Source organism: Macrobrachium nipponense, chromosome 48 (genome assembly GCF_015104395.2).
Source record: "Macrobrachium nipponense isolate FS-2020 chromosome 48, ASM1510439v2, whole genome shotgun sequence".
Taxonomy (NCBI): domain Eukaryota; kingdom Metazoa; phylum Arthropoda; class Malacostraca; order Decapoda; family Palaemonidae; genus Macrobrachium; species Macrobrachium nipponense.
The window spans coordinates 22,969,563-22,993,667 of NC_087223.1; the positions used below are offsets into that span (position 1 = coordinate 22,969,563).

At 38.1% G+C, this 24,105-nt stretch overlaps 1 protein-coding gene across 1 annotated transcript in view; it reads right to left on the reverse strand.

Moving 5' to 3' along the window:
* LOC135205125 (gamma-1-syntrophin-like) overlaps positions 1-24,105 on the reverse strand; it is a 291,815-nt gene that overhangs the window by 240,526 nt on the left and 27,184 nt on the right. Inside the window, 1 exon segment of the mRNA XM_064235479.1 lies at positions 10,869-10,893. The gene's annotated coding sequence lies outside the window, so the exon portion shown is untranslated.

Below are 24,105 nucleotides of genomic sequence, written 5' to 3' on the forward strand. Positions count from 1 at the left end.
AAATGCCACTACAAACATATATAGATATATATATATCAGGGGGTCAGCGCCCCCGTCTGGAGACAAAGGAAAACTCCGAGAAAAAAAAAAAAAAAGGGGCGGGGCTTCACGAGAGGTATCGATAGCCCATATACACAGCTTTTGCATTGATGGAAGACGAACGCCTCCCTCACGCGAGAAAGAAATCAATAAGAAGTGATAACAAAGGGCGTGGGTGGGCGTGGGAAAGGTTGGGGGGGGATGTGTGGGGGAATGGGGGGAGGGGGGGGGAAGGCGTGCTCACTCACAGGTGAAACGATCAATACAGGTAACTCACTTGATGAGTCCTCGGGCGTGACGATGAATAAGTCCGGAATATGTTTAAAGAAAAAATCTTTATTATTTCATCTGGTCCGCTGGTATAGTATAGTGGTTATTGTCGTGGCATCTCACACTCATATGCCGCCCAGGGCGATGGGAAAATCAATGGCTTTGTATCGCGATCAGTCACGAATACGATGTATACACAAAGTTAGTGTATCACGGAGAAGCATATAGCACCTACATATCTACAAAATGTGTTCTACAAATCAGGCTAGACTGCTAAAGCAAAACTCTGGAAAACGCTTTTCAAACAAGGCGTGATCCGACCTCCAGGCTGCTCAGCGTGCTATAAAATCTACGTTCAAATAGACAGTTGTCTCACCATCGAAAATTATATAAAATAAATACGCTATATTTTATAAGTAAATGTCCTGTACTGTCTAACATCCACATTATTCATTTTTCACATTTTCATACTAATAAATAAATCATAAATAGCCTTTCCTCAAATTTCTGTTTCTTTAACTCGACGCAAGACTCCTTTTTCAGATTCTTTCAGGCTTTTCCAGACCTTTTAATGCTTTTCCAGACCTTTTCAGGCTTTTCCAAACCTTTTCAGGCTTTTCCAGACCCTTTCAGTCTTATCCAGAACTTTTTAGGCTTTTCCAGAACTTTTTATGCATTTCCAGACCTTCTTATGCTTTGCCAGACCTTTTTAGGCTTTTCCAGACCTTTTCAGGCTTTTCCAGACCTTTTTAGGCTTTTTCAGACCTTTTTATGCTTTGCCAGACCCTTTTAGACTTTTCCAGACATTTTTAGACTTTTCCAGACCTTTTCAGGCTTTTCCAGAACTTTTTAGGGGTTTCCAGACCTTTTTAGGCTTTCCCAGACCTTTTCAGTCTTTTCCAGACCTTTTCAGTCTTTTCCAGATCTTTTCAGTCTTTTCCAGACCTTTTCAGGCTTTTCCAGAACTTTTCAGTCTTTTCCAGACCTTTTCAGGCTTTTCCAGAACTTTTTATGCTTGGCCAGACCTTTTCAGGCTTTTCCAGACCTTTTCAGTCTTTTCCAGACCTTTTTAGGCTTTTCCGGAACTTTTCAGTCTTTTCCAGATCTTTTCAGTCTTTTCCAGACCTTTTCAGGCTTTTCCAGAACTTTTCAGTCTTTTCCAGACCTTTTCAGTCTTTTCCAGACCATTTTAGGCTTTTCCAGACCTTTTTATGCTTTGCCAGACCTTTTCAGGCTTTTCCAGACCTTTTCAGTCTTTTCCAGGAGGTTTGCCTTCTGTCACCGAGACGTGAAACTGTTGCTCTTCCGCTCGTACTGTTACAGTATCTATGGGTGTTCCCTCTGGACGAACTATACCCGAGAGACCATGAGACGTATCACTGTTGTGCACAATGACATTCTGAGACGCCTCACAAACACTCCACGCTACCACTCCGCCACACAGATGTTCTTAGAAAACCACCTGGACAATTGAAAAATCATTGTAAGGCGAACAATGTCCAGCCTGGTAACCCGAGTGAGAAACAGCGGCAACTCGCTCATACAAAGCATCCTAAGGAGTGAAGCAAGAAGAAGATCTAAATTGTGGGAAAGATGGGAAAATGAGGCCTTTGTTCCCTAAAGGACTTAATCTCTGTATTAGCAAGATGTCATCTGCAGATTTTGTCATTATTATATTTATTGCTGATATTTTATTTTTTCATTATTTCTGTGATTACTATCAAGTTAAAGTTTTATATATATATATATATATATATATATATATATATATATATATATATATATATATATATATATATATATATATACATACATATATACATTCAATTTATGTATTTAGCCCCTCTGGACCAGACTACTGTAACCACTAAGGTCTCTATATAATTTGTGCACTAACTGTTATAACTCTCAATGCATTTTTTTTTCTCACCAATATTATTACTATTACCAGTATTATGATTACTATCTTTTATGCTACCTCAGCTATTTTGTGGATAAGTGCCGATTACTAATTTTTCCTATCATGTTGACTCATATATCTACATTGTGTATGTTACTGTGTATTTTGTATGTTCATTGTATATGGTCTTGAATCAAAATAAAGGATATTATTATTATTATATTATTATTATTATTATTATTCTTATTTTCAGTCTTTTCCAGACCTTTTCAGGCTTTTCCAGACCTTTTCAGGCTTTTCCAGAACTTTTCAGTCTTTTCCAGATCTTTTCAGTCTTTTCCAGACCCTTTCAGTCTTTTCCAGACCATTTTAGGCTTTTCCAGACTTTTTTATGCTTTGCCAGACCTTTTTAGGCTTTTCCAGACCTCTTTATGCTTTGCCAGACCTTTTCAGGCGTTTCCCAGACCCTTATCAGTCTTTTTCAGACCGTTTTTTAGCTTTCCAGAACTTTCAGTCTTTTCCAGAACTTTCCAGTCTTTTCCAGACCTTTTCAGGCTTTTCCAGAACTTTTCAGTCTTCTCCAGATCTTTTCAGTCTTTTCCAGACCTTTTCAGGCTCCTCCAGAACTTTTCAGTCTTTTCCAGATCTTTTCAGGCTTTTCCAGACCTTTTCAGTCTTTTCCAGACCATTATAGGCTTTTCCAGACCTTTTTATGCTTTGCCAGACCTTTTCAGTCTTTTCCAGACCTTTTCAGTCTTTTCCAGACCTTTTCAGGCTTTTCCAGACCTTTTCAGTCTTTTCCAGATCTTTTCAGTCTTTTCCAGACCTTTTAGGCTTTTCCAGACTTTTTATGCTTTGCCAGACCTTTTTTTAGGCTTTGCCAGACCTTTTTAGGTTTGCCAGCTTTTCAGTCTTTTTCCAGACCTTTTATAATTTTGCTTTTGCAGCCAAACTTTTGCAGTTTTCTTTTCCCAGACCTTTTCAGGCTTTTCCAGACCTTTTCAGGCTTTCCAGACCTTTTCAGGCTTTTCCAGAAATTTTTAGACTTATCCAGACCTTTTATGCTTTTCCAGACCTTTTTATGCTTTGCCAGACCTTTTCAGTCTTTTCCAGAACTTTGTAGACTTTTCCAAACCTTTTAGACTTTTTCAGACATCTTCAGGCCTTATTCCAGACCTTTTTATGCTTTGCCAGACCTTTTTAGATTTTTCCAACCTTTTTAGGCTTTTCCAGACCTTTTTATGCTTTGCTAGACCTTTCCAGGTTTTTCTATAACTTTGTAGACTAATCCAGACCTTTTCAGGCATTTCCAGACCCTTTTATGTTTTTCCAGACCTTTTTAGGCTTTGCTAGACCTTTTTAGACTTTTCCAGACCTTTTTAGGCTTTTCCAGACCTTTTTAGGCTTTTCCAGACCTTTTTATGCTTTGCCAGACCTTTTCAGTCTTTTCCAGAACTTTGTAGACTTTTCCAGACCTATTTAGACTTTTTCAGACCTCTTCAGGCTATGCCAGACCTTTTTATGCTTTGCCAGACCTTTTTAGGTTTTTCCAACCTTTTTAGACTTTTCCAGACCTTTTTATGCTTTGCCAGACCTTTTTAGACTTTTCCAGACCTTTGTAGACTTATCCAGACCTTTTTAGACTTTTCCAAACCTTTTTATGCTTTGCCAGACCTTTTCAGTCTTTTCCAGAACTTTGTAGACTTTTCCAGACCTTTTTAGACTTTTCCAGACATTTTTAGACTTTTCCAGACCTTTTTAGGCTTTTCCAGACCTTTTTATGCTTTGCCAGACCTTTTTATGCTTTGCCAGACCTTTTCAGTCTTTTCCAGAACTTTGTAGACTTTTCCAGACCTATTTAGACTTTTTCAGACCTCTTCAGGCTATGCCAGACCTTTTTATGCTTTGCCAGACCTTTTTAGGTTTTTCCAGACCTTTTTAGACTTTTCCAGACCTTTTTATGCTTTGCCAGACCTTTTTAGACTTTTCCAGACCTTTGTAGACTTATCCAGACCTTTTTAGACTTTTCCAAACCTTTTTATGCTTTGCCAGACCTTTTCAGTCTTTTCCAGAACTTTTTGTAGGACTTTTCAGACCTTTTTAGACTTTCCAGACCTTTTTATGCTTTGCCAGACCTTTTTAGACTTTTCCAGACCTTTTTTAGGCTTTCCAGACCCTTTGTAGACTTATCCAGACCCTTTTAGACTTTCCAGACCTTTTTATGCTTTGCCAGACCTTTCAGTCTTTTCCAGAACTTGTAGACTTTTCCAGACCTTTTTTAGACTTTTTGTTCAGACTCTTCAGGCTATGCCATACCTTTTTATGCTTTGCCAGACCTTTTTAGGTTTTTGTTCCAGACCTTTTTTTAGACTTTTCCAGACCTTTTTATGCTGTGCCCAGAACCTTTTAGACTTTTCAGACCTTTTTAGACTTTTCCAGACCTTTTTAGGCTTTTCCAGACCTTTTTATGCTTTGCCAGACCTTTTCAGTCTTTTCCAGAACTTTGTAGACTTTTCCAGACCTTTTTAGACTTTTTCAGACCTCTTCAGGCTATGCCAGACCTTTTTATGCTTTGCCAGACCTTTTTAGGTTTTTCCAGACCTTTTTAGCTTTTCCAGCCTTGTAGAACTTATCCAGACCTTTTTAGACTTTTCCAGACCTTTTTATGCTTTGCCAGACCTTTTCAGTCTTTTCCAGACCTTTGTAGACTTTTCCAGACCCTTTTAGACTTTTATAGACCTTTTTATGCTTTGCCAGACCTTTTCAGTCTTTTCCAGACCTTTGTAGACTTTTCCAGACTCTTTTAGACTTTTCCAGACCTTTTTATGCTTTGCCAGACCTTTTCAGTCTTTTCCAGACCTTTGTAGACTTATCCAGAACTTTTTAGACTTTTCCAGACCTTTTCAGGCTTTTCCACAGACCTTTCCTACAACCCCCAAAGGAGAACAACAACAACAACAACAAAAAAGTAGTTTGAAGGCTTACTCCCCGAGTGGGCCAATACATGTAGAAGCCATGAAATGTAATGAAGTGTTAAGTGAATAAAGTGTGAAGAGCATCAGTTACCCAAATGCACATCAGAGTTGCCGTTAAAAGAAAGAGAAGTGTGTCCTTTGGACAGAAAGAAAATCGCTTTTTGTTACTTTAACCTTAAATAAAAACCAAAACTACTGAGGCTAAAGGGTTGCAATTTGGTATGCTTGGAGATTGGAGGGTGGATGATCGACTTACCAATTTGCAGCCCTCTAACCTCAGTAGGTTTTAAAGTCTGAGGGTGAACAGATATATAGTGTGGCTAACTTGAATCTTAAATAAAATCAAAACTACTGAGGCTAGAGGGTTGCAATTTGGTATGTTAGATGACTGGTTGGTGGATGATCGACGTACCAATTTGCAGCCCTCTAGCCTCAGTAGTTTTGAAGATCCGAGGTCGGAGAGAAAAAGTGCGGACAGAGACAACAAATAGCCATCTCAAGTTTCCTTTTTTACAATGCCGTAACTTTCCCCCTTCGGAAAGGCAACGGGTTCTAAGCTACCCCCACCCACTACTACTACTAGCTAACCGACGACGTTATCGATTCGTAAAATTTTGGAGCTTGTCGTGTCTCGGGGGGAGGGGGGGGGGCGGGGGGGGGGGTTTGCGGCTGGACGCCAAGAATTATTGGTGCTTGCGTCAGCTAATTCTCGACATCTAGTAGGCCTGAAACAAGAAAGAGAGAGAGAGAGAGAGAAGAGATAGAGAGAGAAGGAGAGGGATAGAGAGAGAGAGAGAAAATTCTTATGCCCAGGTAGGAATCTACAAAGAATGGACATGCCAACGTATCTATAAAGTAATTAATCTATAGAGAGAAGAGAGAGAAGAGAGGAGAGAGAGGAGAGGAGAGCGAGAGGAAGAGAAAAAAAAAAAATCTTGCCCAGGGTAAGGAATCTATAACAAACCAGATGACTCGCCAACGTATCTTATAAAAGTAATTAGATATAGGAGAGAGCGAGAGAGAGAGAGAGGAGAGAGAGGAGAGATAGAGAGAGAGCAAGAGGGGAGGAATAGAGAGAAGAGAAGAAAAAAAAAAATATGGCAGAGGGTAGGAAATCTATTAGAAAGAGATGGAGAGGGCCAAAGTAATCTATAAAAAGGTAATTAGATTAGGAGAGACATAAAAGAATTAGATATAGGAGAGAGAGAGGGGGGAGAGAGGAGAAGAGAGAGAGGAGAGAAGAGAGAGAGAGAGAAAAAAAAATCTATCCCAGGGTGGAATCTTATAAACAAAAAGAAGGACACGCCAACGAATCTATAAAAGTAATTAGATATAGGAGAGAGAGAGAGACGAGAGTGAGAGAGAGAAAAAAAAATTTAATTACGAGAGCCAGAGAGAGGAAATTTAATTTACACAAAATCAACAAATTCACAAGGGAATCAAGATAAGACGGAAAGAGACAGACCCCTTTAACGATATTACCGGACACGGACAACACACACACACACACACACACACACACACGAGAGAGAGATAGTTTTAAAGTTGAAAGGTCCAACCTACCAAGGGGACTTGTGGGAGCTGGGCTGGTCGATACGTACCAGAAACCACCCATTGCGACCTCCGTCCCATTGAAGGAGGTCTCCTTACAATATATATATTATCAGAAAATGACTGATATTCGGTTTCCAATAGTTTGGTTTTTTTTTTAACTAGGACTTTTTCCTGGCTAATTTTTTTTTTCAATATTTTTTTTAACGATTAGTTTTCATTTTGGGGACACTGGGTTTTTACCTACCTGAAGGGGGGTGGGGGGTGTGGGGGTGGGGCCAGGGGGCTAAATAGCCACTTGTACTACACATAAAAAGCCAAAACTTGTATCACATTTTAAAAACTGATCGAAACTAAGATATTTTCTTGGATAATTTTTTTCAAAATATTTTTTTTTTAACGATTAGGTTTTCATTTTGGGGCACACGTGAGTTTTTTTCTGGGGGGAGGGGGGCAGGGGGAGGGGACGGGGGGCGAGGACAGAGGGCTAAATAGCCAAAACTTGTACTACACATTTTAAAAACTGAGCAGGGATTAGGTCCAATCAGATATTTTTTCTTCAATATAATTTTTTTCTTAGGGGCGGGAGGTGGGGGGGCGGGTCTACAATATTTCTAAGATTTTTTACGATTAAGTTTTTATTTTCGGATTAAGATGGGGGGGGCGGGGGGCCGGAGGTTAAAGGGTTTAAATGCCGAAACTTTGACACATTTTTTTTAAAAAACTGAGGAGTGGGAGTAGGTCCAATTGATATTTTTTCCTTTAATATATAATTCTTTTAGTGAAATTAGGGACCATCTGACCAGGAGGTAGAGGTCCAATTAGATCATTTTAACACTTATTTTCTTAATTAGGGGCAATTTCTTCAAACATTTAATTCGGCTTCAAAGTTTTCCCAGATCAAAATGATGGTGGCTACTGAAAAAAAATTTTTTAATGAAAAATTCTATTTTGGGAAGGGGGGGGCGGGGCGGAACAAAGCTGAAACTTTCCTAACAATAACCACAAATATGTAAAAGAGACCAAATTCTTTTTCAAAATTTACAGTTAACATAAAAAACAACTTTATATGAAGCTTTAATCAATTTTACAGATTTTTTAAAATCTGCAATATATTTATAAATATATATATAAATATAATATATATATATATATATATATATATATATATATATATATATATATATATATATATATATATATATATATATATATATATACTATATGGGGATACGATCCACGATGATATAAAATCCCCTTCTGGAGCTTTATAAAATATATATTTCTTGTACAACAACTTATAAAGCTACAGAAGGATTTTACATCATTGTGGATTGTATTCTAATTTACCTAGAGGAACGACATAGTACCTAGCTTCTGCATATATATATATATATATATATATATATATATATATATATATATATATATATATATATATATATATTATATATATGTGTGCATATATTTATTTATATATATATATATATATATATATATGATATATATATATATATAGATATATATATAGTATATATATTATATATATATATATCATATATATATATATAATATATATATATATATATATATATTATATATTATATTATATATATATAACATATATATATATATAAAAATATATATACTATATATATATATATATAATATATATATATATATGATATCTATTATATATATATGTATATATATATATATATAAATGTGTATTATATGTATGTATATATATATATACTATAATATATATATATATATAATATATATATAGATACAGTATATAATCCTATATATATATATCTATATATATATATATAATACTATATATATATATACATACATACTCCCTATATATATATATATATATATATATACATATATTTATATATATTAATAGTATAACAATTTTAATAATAAAGACGAAGTTATTCACAAACTTAAGCGGATTTTTATAGATTCCAGTGAAGTTCCATAACTTCACAATCAAAACAAGGTGAGATCCGACCTCCACCTTACTCGGGGCGCGTGCTTTAGAAATCTACTGTTAAATAGCGCTTTGTTTCACCGACGAAAATTGAAATGAATAAGCTATTTATTAGAAATAATGGTTCTATACTGTTTAACATAGTTATTTATTTTTTTTTACAATTTCATTCCAATAAATAAATCGCAAATATCCTATCCTGAAATTCCTGTATCTTTAACTCAACGCGAAACACCTTTTTGAGGCCTTTTTAGGCTTTTCTGTGGACATCTCCTAACCCCCACCCCTGGCTAGAACAACAACAAAAACAACAACAACAACAACAATCCAAGCCAGTAGCAAGACTGCCATGATAATAAACATTCCCAATCTGCAACAAAGTTCAACAGTCCCGTTGCAAGTTATCAGTCATTTAAAATGTCTTAAAAATCAAAGTAATAAGAGTTAAGTGCTTAAATACAAGCCTAAAGTCAATGGACCAACACTGAGAATAATTAGTAGATATAAACAAACACACAGGCAGGCAGATGAGAAATTCATGTTTGAAATCACAAAAGCCAAAGATAAGATAGATATGAAGATATCTTATCCAACCATAAATCGCCGGGGAGTAAGACCTCTTCCGAATCGATCAAACGCCTTCACCATCCAACCCCCCACCAACAACGTTTGGCCAAACTATCATACGGCGCTCATTAAATGTTCAAGGTAGCGCCCCATGAAGCTCTCAACCAGGCCGTGGTGGCCTGTTTTGTCTGCGTTGCCAGACACAAGATGATGGCCAACTTTTAAACCTTAAATCAAATCAAAACAACTGGGGCTAGAGGGCTGCAATTTGGTATGTTTGACGATCGTAGGGTGGATGATCAACATACCAATGGGCAGCCATCTAGCCTCGGTAGTTTTTGAGATCTGAGGATGGAAGGTTGCAGGATTCAGGGAGAACAAAAGCAGTAACAGAATCCCAAAGCTTTGCAGAACGGAGTGGGAGAGAACGGGTGGGGGGTGGGGAAAGGTTACACAAATTCAGATTGGTTTCAAAGTCAATCACTAGACTGACTCTCACTCATCTCAATATACCTATTATTGTCTGGATGCCCATTCCGTCGGCCTATGCATGGAAGAGCATTCAATATATATTATATATATATATATATATATATATATATATATATATCTATATATATACTTGCTGAATCAATTAAAGGATGAATGTGACAGACAGTTACCAAAGTGTGTCAGTGTGTCTCTAGAAGTACCATAATAATAATAATAATAATACTAATAATAATAATAATAATAATAATATAATAATAACAACAACAACAATAATAATAATAATAATAATAATAATAATAATAATAATAATAATAATAATAATAATAATAATAATAATAATAATAATAATAATAATAATCAAAGAAGGTCTTCTTCCAAAATAATAATAATAATAATATAATAATAATCAGTCACTTTCAACTTATGGCAACTCTCACAGAAGAGATGCCAAGTACCCCCAGCTGACATCGTCATGATGCACGTACTTGCAATGAGAGAGGACAATGGTTGCATATTCAATAAACCTTCGTCTGCAGAATACAACAGAAACGAAAACGGTTGTTGTCACAACTACGACAGGCTCATAGACGGAGGGGTTACTATAGCAAAAGGAAAAGCTTTGTTGATTGTGATCTGTCTTGGAGTAGAGGTTATAAAAGTTATACTTTGCAAGAGTTAATGGGTCACCATGAGGCCCGAAGACAAATATGGTAGGAGTACCAAACTCAAATCTGAACAAGGTAGAAGGAAAGTCAGTGATTTAAAATAATAAATAAATAAATAAAAGAACATGAAAAAGCTCACGTAGTTTGAACAATGTTTTTTTTTATCCTTTTACGTGACAATAAGGTGTAATATTTGATGCCACATTTTGAAATGGAATTACGTTTCTTCCCTCCCCCCCCCCCTCTCTCTCTCTCTCTCTCTCTCTCTCTCTCTCTCTCTCTCTCTCTCTCTCTCACACACACACACACACACACACACACTGCAAAATACAATATGCAGTAAAAAAAAAAATTCGAAATATTATATAATAATACCTCAGGCAAAATATAATTGTTGATTTACTTACATGGCTTTGATCTGATGCAAAAGGTCTGCAAAGAAAAAGAAGGAAAAAGAAGTCAGTTTGGCAGAAATAATATTGAAGTATATAAGTGTTATATATATATATATATATATATATATATATATGTATAATATATATCTATATATATATATATATATATAGTATATATACATATTTACATATATATATATATATATATATATATATATATATATATATATATATATATATATATATAATATAATATAGAATCTACTGGTCACAATTCCATCTTCAAATTTCTTCGAACTTGGATCTACAGCCTTTGCAGTGACAAGCGTATCAAAAAGGAGCTAAGAATTCAAGAAGTTAAGAGGGCATTGTGGCTATTACAAAGTATGTATGTATGTATATGTTATATATATTATATATATATTATATATATATATATATATATATATAATATATATATATATATATATACATACATTCGCAGTAACTGGGCGCTACTTCGAAATCTTAGCTTAATGATAAAATAATATTGCAAAGACCAGGAAAAAACCATCTTTATTACTATACGAGCTTTCTAGATAAAACCTCACCATTATCAGGAGCTGAAAAACTGACAAGGATGAGTAATCACTAATAAATTACAATAAAATTAATTGTCGTACTGAAATCGATCATAAAATACAAACTGAAAATTAATCACAAAATTAAGACCACTAAAAATGAAATTACGAAAAAACAAATTAAATCAATAATTAAAACTAAAACACGCAAAACAGAAAAATAGCTGAAATGTAAACAAACTACCACACACTTGTGTACCTACTATGAAATCACACAATAGCTACTTGAATACCTCATTTTTATATTTTGCGTGTTTTAGTTTTAATTTTTTTTTTCGTAATTTCAGTTTAGTTATCGTAATTTTGTAATGAATTTTATTGTTCATTTATTGATTTCTCATACTTGTCAATTCTTCAGCCTGATAATGATGCGGTTTTGTACCTCGAAAACTCGTATAATATTAAGCAATGTTCTTCCTGGTCTTTGCAATATTATTTATCATTAATCTCTCTCTTCTCTCTCTCTCTCTCTCTCTCTCTCTCTCTCTCTCTCTCTATCTATATCTATATATATATATATATATATATATATATATATATATATATAAATATATATTATATATATATATATATAAAATATATATATATATATAATTATATATATATATATATATATATAATTATACAGATACATACATATATATATATAATATTCAATTAATACTACATCAAATTTAGTATTGCGTCATGACGTACACACAACAATATAAGCTTTGGGAAAGGAAAATGACAGCAGGTTAAAGAGAGAGAGAGAGAGAGAGAGAGAGAGAGAGAGAGAGAGAAAGAAGTAGCAGCAATCACAGCGCCTGATCTAATCAAGAATTCATAGCGACACTCAGAGCGAGACGAACTCTGAAACGGCAAGTAAGAAGAAGTAGTACTTGATTCTCCTTACCCAACAGCGGCCCCCCCCGCCCCCCCCAACCCCCCTAAACCCCCCCCCCCCCCCCCCACACACACACACCGAGATCTACTATATAGGTGTGTGCAGTTGGTTGGTTGGTCGTTAACCTGTAACGTCGAGTGGTGCATTATTGCGTACGGTCGGATTATATATTTTGTTAATCTCGGATTATTGATCGGAGTATATATGTATATATGTACATACATAGTATCTATAATATATATACGCATGGATACTTTATATATATATATATGAATACAAAAAACATCTTGTTTGTGGCTTCTCAGCTTTATATATATTATAGATATATTACCCTATAATATAATATCTATAATATATAATAATAATATATATATACTATATATATATATAATAACGCTCCAATTATTGAAAATCGGCAAAAAATTGCCTATTTTAGATAGTCAGGAAGCGCCCTGCCTAATATTGAAAATTTTCAATAATGGGCAAAATATTGCTCACTTTATATATTAGGCAACACGTTTTTTGCTGAATATTGATAACGTTGCCGAATATTGAAAATATATTGTAACTTAAGTGTTTCAAACAACCAGTATTCAATTTGACAGCTGGAAGGGTCCATTCTAAGCTCTAAGCAAACTAATGTAGACCATAATGACTCTCTAGTTAATAACAGTTTAAGAATGTTTACTGTAATACATCATTTATAACAGCCATCATCTTTTTTTAATTCTATTATATATCCGTTTTTTTTTCTCATAAGCAATTAATTTGGAAATTCAAATAACACTGAAAACACAGATAATACAATTTATTTTTGTAACATAACAATATTATTAGAATACTGAACTTATCAACCTTCACCAAATAATTTGCAAATAATTCACCGACAATAAAAAATTAACTAATCTGTATCCATTTTTATATAAAGAAACAAATAAAAATAAAAAATAAATTTACAGCTGTTGCTAGGATGGCACCTAGAGTTACACTTCATTTTCTTTCTACTACAGCTACATCTTTAAAGAAATACAATCTAATTTGCAGTTACATTTCTGGTAACCTTGGCCACCAGTGGATCGAGTTACCGCAACTCTGAGAGTAACGTTGATGACTGGTACATCAGCCATTTTAAGTAGTTTTTCACCATCTTATGTGCCTTTCTACTGCACCATACACTTCCTCAAACGCTGCTACGTATTTATAATGTTTTTCTCCCCCAGCTGTTCTTTTCTTTATCAAACATTCCATTTCACCAACCTTAAGAATCGCATATCTTGAACGATAGGTTATAATCAATAGGGTGATGCATCACTTTCTAGATCCTTTGATAAACCTTGATATAATATCTTTCACTTTTTCAAGCGAGAACAGTCTTGTGTTCTTCCCTTTTTTTCCTTCAAACTATAGCCCGTAACCTTGCCTCGAAATTTTCTTTTACTTCCATCGCTGAAGCCATGAGGATTATTCGATATTCGCCAAGAACTGTTGTAAAGAATGAAAAGAATTCCGTAACTAATCTACGCATTTGTCGAGAGAATTATCATGAGTACCGTATGTTTCACTTTCACCAGACCTTCACTCCTATTTACAAGTTGATAACAATTGTTGGTGATAGTAACAAGGCATTAGGCTACTAAAACTTACTTATAAATGGACAAACTGCCATTATAACAAAAGAGATTAGAATAGGATAAAACATTAAAATTAAAAGTTTAAAATAGTGTCAACATATATATTCTATTCACAAAATTTCTTCACCCATTAATTACAGATGGTATAGTAGTCGATTTATCAATATTCGGCAAAATGGTCTTGCCGAGTTTTGAAAGCCTTCTGATCTTAAATACTAGGCAAGAAAAATTGCTCATTTTTATATAATCGGCAAATCGCCTACACATTCTCAATAATAGGCATTTCTATTGCTGATTTTCAATAATCGGCAATTTTCAATAATGAGCGTAACATACATATATATATATATATTATATATATATATATATATATATATATATTATATATATAATATATATAAACATACCCTTTGCATATGTATCTATATATAAGCATGGATGCTTTATATATATATGAATACAAAAAACACCTTATTGTAATTCTCAGATATACATTATATATATACATATATACAGATAGATAGATAGATATAAAATAAAAAAAAAAAAAAAAAAAAAAAATAAAATAAAATAAAAAAAATTTACACGACATAAAACTGGAAGCCTTGAATCCAGGCGAGGAATATATGCAGAAAGTCAAATTTCCTTCCTCGGTGCGATTTCGAAACCAGTTTCGCGCCCTGGAGACGAAACATATATAATATATATATATAATATATATATATATATATATATATATATATATATATATATATATATATATATATATATATATATATATATATATATATATATATATATCCACACATATAAATCCTTAGCACTTCCAATGGGGGTTATAACCTAAACAAATAGTACCCATCTATATAGCTGGGACTCCCCTACTGTCAATGGGACCTTCCTTACAGTGTGACCCCCGACAGACAGAAAGACACAGACAGACAAAGGGGGCGTAACCAAACCCTATGCAAGGTAAATTGCTTGATTAGATCTATCCAACATGGCGTCGCATATATCGGCTACTGACGCCGTAATAAATTTGAATAGTAAGCTAAAAATAACGTTTGAAAAGGAAGGTTTCATGTAAAAACATTCACTAAATATATAGATTTGTTCGAATATATTATCAGTATCTTACTATAACGGGCGTTATGTCTGTCCGTCCTTCTGTCATTCAATCACGGCCAAACGGCTGGTCCGATGGGCATGAAACTTGGCAGGGTTATTGTGGGGACCCCTAAGATGGTTTATAATGGGGTTTCATCCTACCTCTTCGCAACCACCCCCCCAACCCCCTTCACCGAAGGGGGTATGGGTGAGAAGAGATTCCCTGAAACGGAGCAGGTTCTACCCACGAAACGGGGCTGGTTATGCCCGTAGACTTGGTTATTTTACGAGTTTATCATACATAATTTCTGTATATATGTTTGCTAGTATTACCAGTGCTCAATTCAAGAGGCAAAACTGCGCCATATTATGACAATCCTCGCCACGATTTACAGCCAAATAAGGGGAACTGGAATTCACCCAAACTGAAAGAACTCAGTTCCCAGAAAGGTCACGCCAATAATTCCGAATGGTTCAGCGGCGTGACCTTTAAATCATGTCATATCTGAGGAGACAATATCAGATCTCCAAATGTTATTTTTATTATTATTATTATTATTATTATTATTATTATTATTATTATTATTCAGTAGATGACACCTGATCATATGGGACAAGCCCAACCAAAAGGGGCCATTGACTTTTTTATTATTATTATTATTATTATTATTATTATTATTATTATTATTATTATTGTACTTAGGAAGCAGACCCTCTCTCAAGCATACTTTATTAAAAGTAAGGGATACGTCAGCAGCGTTACACTTATAGAGAGTAGGAGAGGAACTATAGCAGTACGTCCTGGTGCCCTTCGAGAGGAAGGTAGTCATGGACTGGACGACACCGAATTTGAAAATCCTGAAAAACCGTGACATACCCATGGAATGTAGACAACCCAGTAGGAGAGGAACCAACGTACTCTGGGAACATCGAGAGAAGCCTCGTCCGCCTTCAGGAGGACGACATGAAACAGCGGATGAGAGGTGCCCTGCGCAAGCTCATCTCCCTGAACGGCGGCAACTCCGCATGCCCTGAACGAACCCAAGGATACATTTACCTTACCGATTACGACCCCACTCCCGATCAAGACGCCCTTCTGAAGCTGGGTCTTAATTGCCACTTCATTTCGAGACCCAGGCCTCATGACAAGAGACCGAAATCGAGTTGCTCCTAGACTCCATCCAGCAACTCGAAGCCCGGAGCATCGTGAGAACTACCGACGCCCTTCAACCCCTCCTACTTGCTGAAGCTCTTACAGAGAGGGGCTCGCACCTCCAGCGGGATCCTCACCAAGGAGATGAAGGAAGCAGCGAAGGAACTGAAGGAGAAAGTGAACATCACGGTGCGACGCGCGGACAAGACAGCAGCTTCGTCTTGATTGATACTGCCGAATATTACGAGAAGCTGGATGCTATTTTGTCTGACGAGAGCAAGTTCGAGCGCCTGACGAGGAACCCGACAGACGACATCAAGAGGGAGGCTCATCAGCGCAGTGAATGCTGCAACAAATGCTGTGCACCTCCCGCACATACAAGGAGACTACAGCTGGGGTTATTTATATGGCAATGTAAAACCCACAAACAAGGAAACCCCTCCGGCCGATCATCAGCCAGACGCCCGCCCCTACGTACGCCTTGGCTAAACGCCTCAACCAGATTTTGAACCCTTACGTCCCGAGTCGGTACAGCCTGCAGTCTTCGGCAGAGTTCTTAGAAGCCATCATGGACGCCCCATTTGGTACCGATTATCGCCTCGCTGGATGTAGAGTCCCTATTTACGAACGTGCCTGTCGACGAAACCATAGATATCCTCCTTGATCGTGTATACAGGAATCAGTCGACAGCGCCCCTCAACATACCGGAAGCCTCGCTCCGTACGCTGCTGGAGATATGCACGAAGAAGGCCCCATTCTCCACCACCGTGGCCAGATGTTCCGCCAAAAGGACGGCGTGGCGATGGGCTCCCCACTGGGGGGGTCCCTCTTCGCTAACTTTTATATGGGCACCGTGGAGGAACGGGTCTTCGCCAGGATGCAGCAACCCCGCAGATATGGACGTTATATTGACGACATCTTTGTGCAAGTCGACGCCGAGGATGAGGTAGAAGCCCTCCGTCAAGCATTTCAGCAGTGTAGTGTGCTGAATTACACAGTTCGAACGCAGCTCCGACGATCGGCTCCCCTTCCTCGACGTCTTGTAAGCAAGACGGAAGACGGTCTCCGTACTTCAGTCTACACAAAGAAAACCAATTTAGGACTTTGCCTCAACGGAGACAGCGAGTGCCCCGCCAGATTCAAAAGCACCACCGTCAGGGCCTTCGTCAGGAGGGCCCTCTCCCACTGTTCGACCTGGCAGGACACTCACCAGGAACTCGACCGCGCCTCCCAAGTACTTGTGAATAACGGGTACTCAAAAAATAATTTAATCAGCAAGGAAGTCCGCACAGCCCTGGAGAAATGGTACGGTAGTGAGAGCCCGCAGCCCCGCCCCCCCCCCAGGATAATATCAAGCTGTACTACAAAGCCTTCATGAGTTCCCATTACGTGAAGAAGAGGACGCCATTAAGAAAATTATTTCTGATAATGTATCCCCGACTGACGACACCAAGAATATCGACTTAATCATATATTACCAGAATCGGAGGACGCGCGATCTTATTATGAAAACAAAATTAACCCTCTCCACAGGTACAAGAACCCCTGAAGCAGACGCATGTAGTGTACCAGTATACATGCCCAGTCCGCGAATGCATGCGGCGGCGCCTACGTAGGTATGACTACCATGCGACTGTCGAAGAGACTCTCGTGCCACGCCCAAGAGGGGGCTATAAAAGAATCGCGACCGCGCCAAACATCACGAGGCCATCTCCCGAGATGTCATCATAAAGAACACGAAGATCATCGGGAAGAGCCCCTGATGCCCATCGGTGTTTGCGCCTGCTGGAGGCGCTCCTCATCCAGCAAATAAAACCTACACTGAATACGACGCAGGAAGAATTTCTCCTCCCTACGAGTATGAGAAGACCTGCCACCAACAATGACACCACCGATCATGACAACTCTATGGATGACAAACGCCCCCGAACGAGGTACTCCTGCAGCCGATGGAAATCAAAGTAGCCGTGACGTCCCACAGCGTAGCGCAACGCCCATCAATGTTACAGCGCCGCTTAGGAGGTCCAGCGGCTGCAGGATATGCTGCAACGCAACCATCGGCCCGAAGAAAGTGGCTTGAGACCTGGCTCAGGCAGCCAAATGAAAACAAGACTCACCGCCACCAGCCCAAATAGGAGACAAGCATGGGGCAGACCCCCTGCTGTCAACCACAAGATATAAGGAGGACGGACACCGCACCAAGATCAGTCCACCCTCAGCTTCCCAGCCCGAGAATGTCTGGCAGCTCCAGACGAAAGCTCGCTTTAAGAAAGAGAGAGAGAGAGAGAGAGAGAGAGAGAGAGAGAGAGAAAATCGTTAATGACTTTGATGACTATGGTATCATAGTTTATCAGTAAAATTCAAATATATACACCTATTTGACCCTGTATTTACCATGACCTCTATAGGCGCTCTACTAACCTGTTTAAGTAGCACTGAAAAATAAAGCCGCTATTCGCACAAAATAGAGAAGAATCTCTACAAGTGTAACGCTGCTGAAGTAGCCAATATTATTATTATTATTATTTTCAGTAGATGAAACCTGTTCATATGGAACAAGCCTCCAAAGGGGCATTGACTTTATTATTATTATTATTATTATTAATTATTATTATTATTATTATTATTATTATTATTATTATTCAGTCAGAAGATGAAACCTGTTCATGTGGAAACAAGCGCCCACCAAAAGGGCCATTGACTTTAATTATTATTATTATTATTATTATTATTATTATTATTCTGAAGACGAATCATCTTCATATGGAAGAAGCCCACCAAAGGGTAGATCAGAATACGTGGCAATATCCACGTTAATTGTTGAGCTAGCAGAAAAAATTAAAAAATCTAATCATATTATTGGTAGCGACAGTGCTATTCTAAAGAAGTAAAAAATATCTGTCCTGATAGTTCCAATCAACATATATGCAAAAACAAAATGAGGTAACTAAAGAAAAATAGAAAATAAAAAAACCACCAACAGTAATTCATGCAGATTACGACTGACTAAGAGGAAAATCAGATCTAAAAAGAGAGAGAAACTGCTGTTTGGAGAAACCGCCCCCCCCCCCCCCCCCCCCCCCCCCCCCCCCCCCCCCCCCGCGCCCCCGATTCAACTCCAACCTTCGCCGAAAGGTCAGGTGAGAGGAGATGTTTACCTGAAAACGACCTCTGACCCTACGGGAGCCAAAAAGGTCGAAAAAGGTCACCGTAGCCGTATCGTCAAAAAAAAAAAAAAATCTTTACATAGACGAAAAAACGAAATGGACCCGTCCCGCGCGAGAGGAAGGTCGAAAAGGGTCGACGACAAAAAGGTCCTTGACCATACCCACGCGTCTCTGGGTGTCCCGCGGGGCACGGCAGAAGTTAGGTGGAGCATTATTGAGCGGATTTGAGTAACATTATCTAGCGTCCCTTACTCGAGAGCGAGACCCAATCGTGCGACCAGGTGTGAAGAATGCCAGGTGATGATGAACTTTGACCTTCCGACTCGCTCCTCGCCCCTACCCCTCCACCAACCCCCCCTAACAGTGTTCGCGACCTCTGACCTATGTTTATGCGAAGGAAAATACCTAAACCTGCAGTCCAAATGATCAGGTCAAGCGGTTTTAACGTTACATACATAACATTAAAGGCAACTTTGCCTTTGTAGACTATATATAGTAGATAACCTTATCATCGGGAGCACAGCGTCATGTCACTTTCAGGAGGCGACTTAAGCCAGTCTCGAGTCTAAGACTCACTCAAGGTGCTCCTGTCCAGACAGACACACACGGACAGAGACAAAACAGCAACCGCGTCCTGTCAATAAACTTCGTTTGACAGAGACAGAGAATTGGAGGAGAGAGAGAGAGAGAGAGAGAGAGAGAGAGAGAGAGAGAGAGAGAGAGAGAGAGAGAGAGAGAGGCACCATCGTCCACAAATTTCACGTCTGCTCTTGATACGTTTCGTCCATTCACGACCCCCCTCCCCCCCGGAGCATCTCATCTCTCCTCCCGACGGGGCCCAAAGGACGCCAGTCTCCAGACGAAGGAGGTGGTGATGGGAGAGGCGCCACGACGTGCCTTTCCCATTTCACCTTCCCCCTTCCCCCTCAACAACTAACCCCCCACACCCCAACCCAACCAAAAAACAAAAAACAAAACTACCGACGTAGGAAGACAAAACGCAGAGAGGAGCTACCTGTCACAACCAGGAAATTGAATTTAGTCAAGAAGAGGCGCCGCTCCAAACAGACTGGAGCCGTCTGCCTCCTCTGCCTTTCCACTTCTGGGAGAGAAAGGAATAGATGGAGAAGGCGTGTGTGTGATGGAGAGAGAGAGAGAGAGAGAGAGAGAGAGAGAGAGAGAGAGAGAGAGAGAGAGAGAGAGAGAGGCTCCTGACGTCTTCATCATCTGCCCACGTCTCACAGAATGGGGACGGATAGAGGGGTTTGGGAGTCTGCTTACAAATTCTGAGAGAAGTTCATACCAGGAAATGCCCTCTCCTCTCCTGTCTTCATACCAAGAAATACCATCCTCTCCTGTCTTCATACCAAGAAATACCATCCTCTCCTGTCTTCATACAAGAAATACCATCCTCTCCTGTCTTCATACCAAAAAAAAATACCATCCTCTCCTGTCTTCATACCAAGAAATACCATCCTCTCCTGTCTTATACCAAAAAATACCATCCTCTCCTGTCTTCATACCAAGAAATACCATCCTCTCCTGTTTCATACCAAGAAATACCATCCTCTCCTGTCTTCATACCAAGAAATACCATCCTCTCCTGTCTTCATACCAAGAAATACCATCCTCTCCTGTCTTCATACCATGAAATAAAAAAAATAGTATATACCCTCTTTTTGCGTCTTCATAACAGGAACTATCCTCGTCTTACATCTTCATACCAGGAAATATCCTCGTCTTACATCTTCATACCAGGAAATATCCTCGTCTTACATCTTCATACCAGGAAATATCCTCGTCTTACATCTTCATACCAGGAAATATACTCTTCTTCTTCTTGCGTCTTCATACCAGGATATATACCATCTCCCCCTTCCCTCCTGAAAGCACATGATGCAACCCACAACAGCAACCCCCCCCCCCCCTTCCCCTCAAAACCAGCCGACCACACGATACCTTTAACTCTTCACCCAAAGAGCAAACGGTGAAATAGACGCCCATCCAGTGCATGTGGCAAATAGACACGAGTACAAAACACGACGGCGCTGCTGCCATACCCACCTGGACTGGGGTAGCGGTAGCTCGTTGGTTGCCACGGCGACCCCGGGTGTGTGTGTGTGTGTGTTGACGTGACCTGGTGACCTTATATGGCCATTGCTGGGAGGCAGAATCATTAGGAAATGCACGCTGCCGTCCACGAACGTCATAATTGATCGGACACTGTCGTTCTGGCGGTGCAAAATCAAAGGTCATGTTGGCGTTGGAGTGAAAATATCGAACATAAGAATCTTTCTCGTTCTGCTGGTTGATCCTGGCGTCGCAATAACAGAGGTCAATACGAGAGAAAAATAAGAAGTCCAGGTGACAGATCCTCAATAACACAATTACAAACTACGACACAATAAATTATATAGTTTTTTCTTTATTTTAAAAATCTTAGTAATAATAAAATCAGCTTCAAATTAAAAAATAAAATGTTCCAATAAATTCAAAGTCTCTTGGCACACAAAAATACGATTGAATAAATAAAAAACTAAAACTTCGCAATAATAAACTCAACTTCAAATTTAAAAAATGTTCTAATAAATCCATAGTCCTTTGGCACAAAAACCTACGTAACAATAAATCACACAAAACTATAAAGTCTTCATAATTATAACCCAGGCTCATTAGGGGCGTTTTAGCCCAATAAAAAAAGTTACAATAAATTCTAAAATAAAACCGTAGAATCTTTGAATAATAGGACTCAGGTTCAACAACAAACTACGTTACAAAAAATTCTACCAAAAAAATAACAGAAAGATCTTCGTAATAATACCCAGGTTCAACCAAAAAATACTGATACAATAAATGCAGTGCCCTTTAACACAAAAAATACACTTTTCCAATAAATTCACAGTCCTTTGGCGCAAAAAACTACGTCCAATAAATGCAGGTGAGACACTTAAACATTTAAAGTCAAATGCCATATATTCACCCTGACCTACATTTATGACTAAAAAGGTCGCACTACAGTGCAGCGCTCAGACACATCCTTTAATATAACTAGAAAAATATTTTTCTGTGCAGTGTATAATGTTGTATGAAACTCTAGCCCAGACCATGGCTAACTTTTAACCTTGAATGAAATTTAAAAAAAAAAATAAATAAAAACTACCGAGGCTAGAGCGCTGCAATTTGGTACGTTTGAAGATTGGAGGGTAGAAGATCAGCGTACTAATTTGCAGCCCTCTAGCCTCAGTAGTTTTTAAGATCTGAGGGCGGATAGAAATAGGTACGGACGGACAGCCGAACAGCTTTCTTTTACAGAAAACTAATAACTAAAACTACTGAGGCTAGAGAGCTGCAATTCGGTACGTTTGAAGATTGGAGAGTGGACGACCAACTACCCCATCTGCAGCCTTCTAGCCCCAGTAAGTTTTTAAGATCTGAGGGCTGAGGACGGACAGACAAATAGCCATCTCAATAGCTTCCTGATGAAAAGCAGGTCCAAAAATTTTGTTTTTTGTTTGTTTGTTTGTATATTGCTTTTACGTTGCATGGAACCAGTGGTTATTCAGCAACGGGACCAACGGCTTTACGTGACTTCCGAACCACGTCGAGAGTAAACTTCTATCACCAGAAATACACATCTCTCACTCCTCAATGGAATGGCCGAGAATCGAACCCGCGACCACCAAGGTGGGACGCCAACACCATAACAACCACCCCTCTGAGGCGCACGCAGGTCCAAAGGACTGAACAAGCAAACAGGTGAACAAATAACTTATACAGGAACAGGGACCTGTCACCGAATCGTGGCAGCAACAGGAGGAAATTATTGACGAGCCAAAGACTGACTCATTATGCAGGTAGTGAGTCTCTCTCTCTCTCTCTCTCTCTCTCTCTCTCTCTCTCTCTCTCTCTCTCTCTCAGAGAGGTCGTCTACCTGTGAAACTACCCCTAGGAGCGTGACTTTTATTTATATAACTACATACTTTTTTTACACATCTCTAATTTTCCTTAAGGTGTCTTCTTGTCAAAAAATCTTGTCACCTCATATAAATAATCAAAAGTTAAAAAGTATTTCAAATATATAATTCTAAAATGGGTGGTTGGGATCTAAAACTTATTTATTTATTTACTTATTTATTTAACTATTTGCGTTACGCAGTGGATATTTTTCGGTCGTATGCATCTGTCACGACACACAATACGATGTTTTTGGGATACTCTGAATGACCCATTATTAAAGTTCAAACAAACCTCCAGACGTATTGCATGACATTTAAGTTGTAGGTAGAGGACTCCAACCTATTGTGTTGTGTGTTCCGTTCGAGTTTAAAGTTAACTGACCTACACATCTCAAAACTCCTCCATTTTTTTTTTTTTACTGGTGTACTTTTCTCATTTCCACAAAATATGTTTGGATGTACGCTTCCAAAGAAGTAAAGTGCTTGCCCCTGTAGATTTTAAAACGCCGGAACGTAATATAGATACCTACATACCCAATCGATTTGAAAACACGTATACGTAATATAGATACATATACCTACATACCATATCGATCTGAAAACACGTACAGGTAACATAGATATATATACCTACATACCCCATAATTTGAAAACGTGTATACGTAATATAGATACAATATACCTCATACAGACATACCCTATAGATTTGAAAACGTGTATACGTAATAT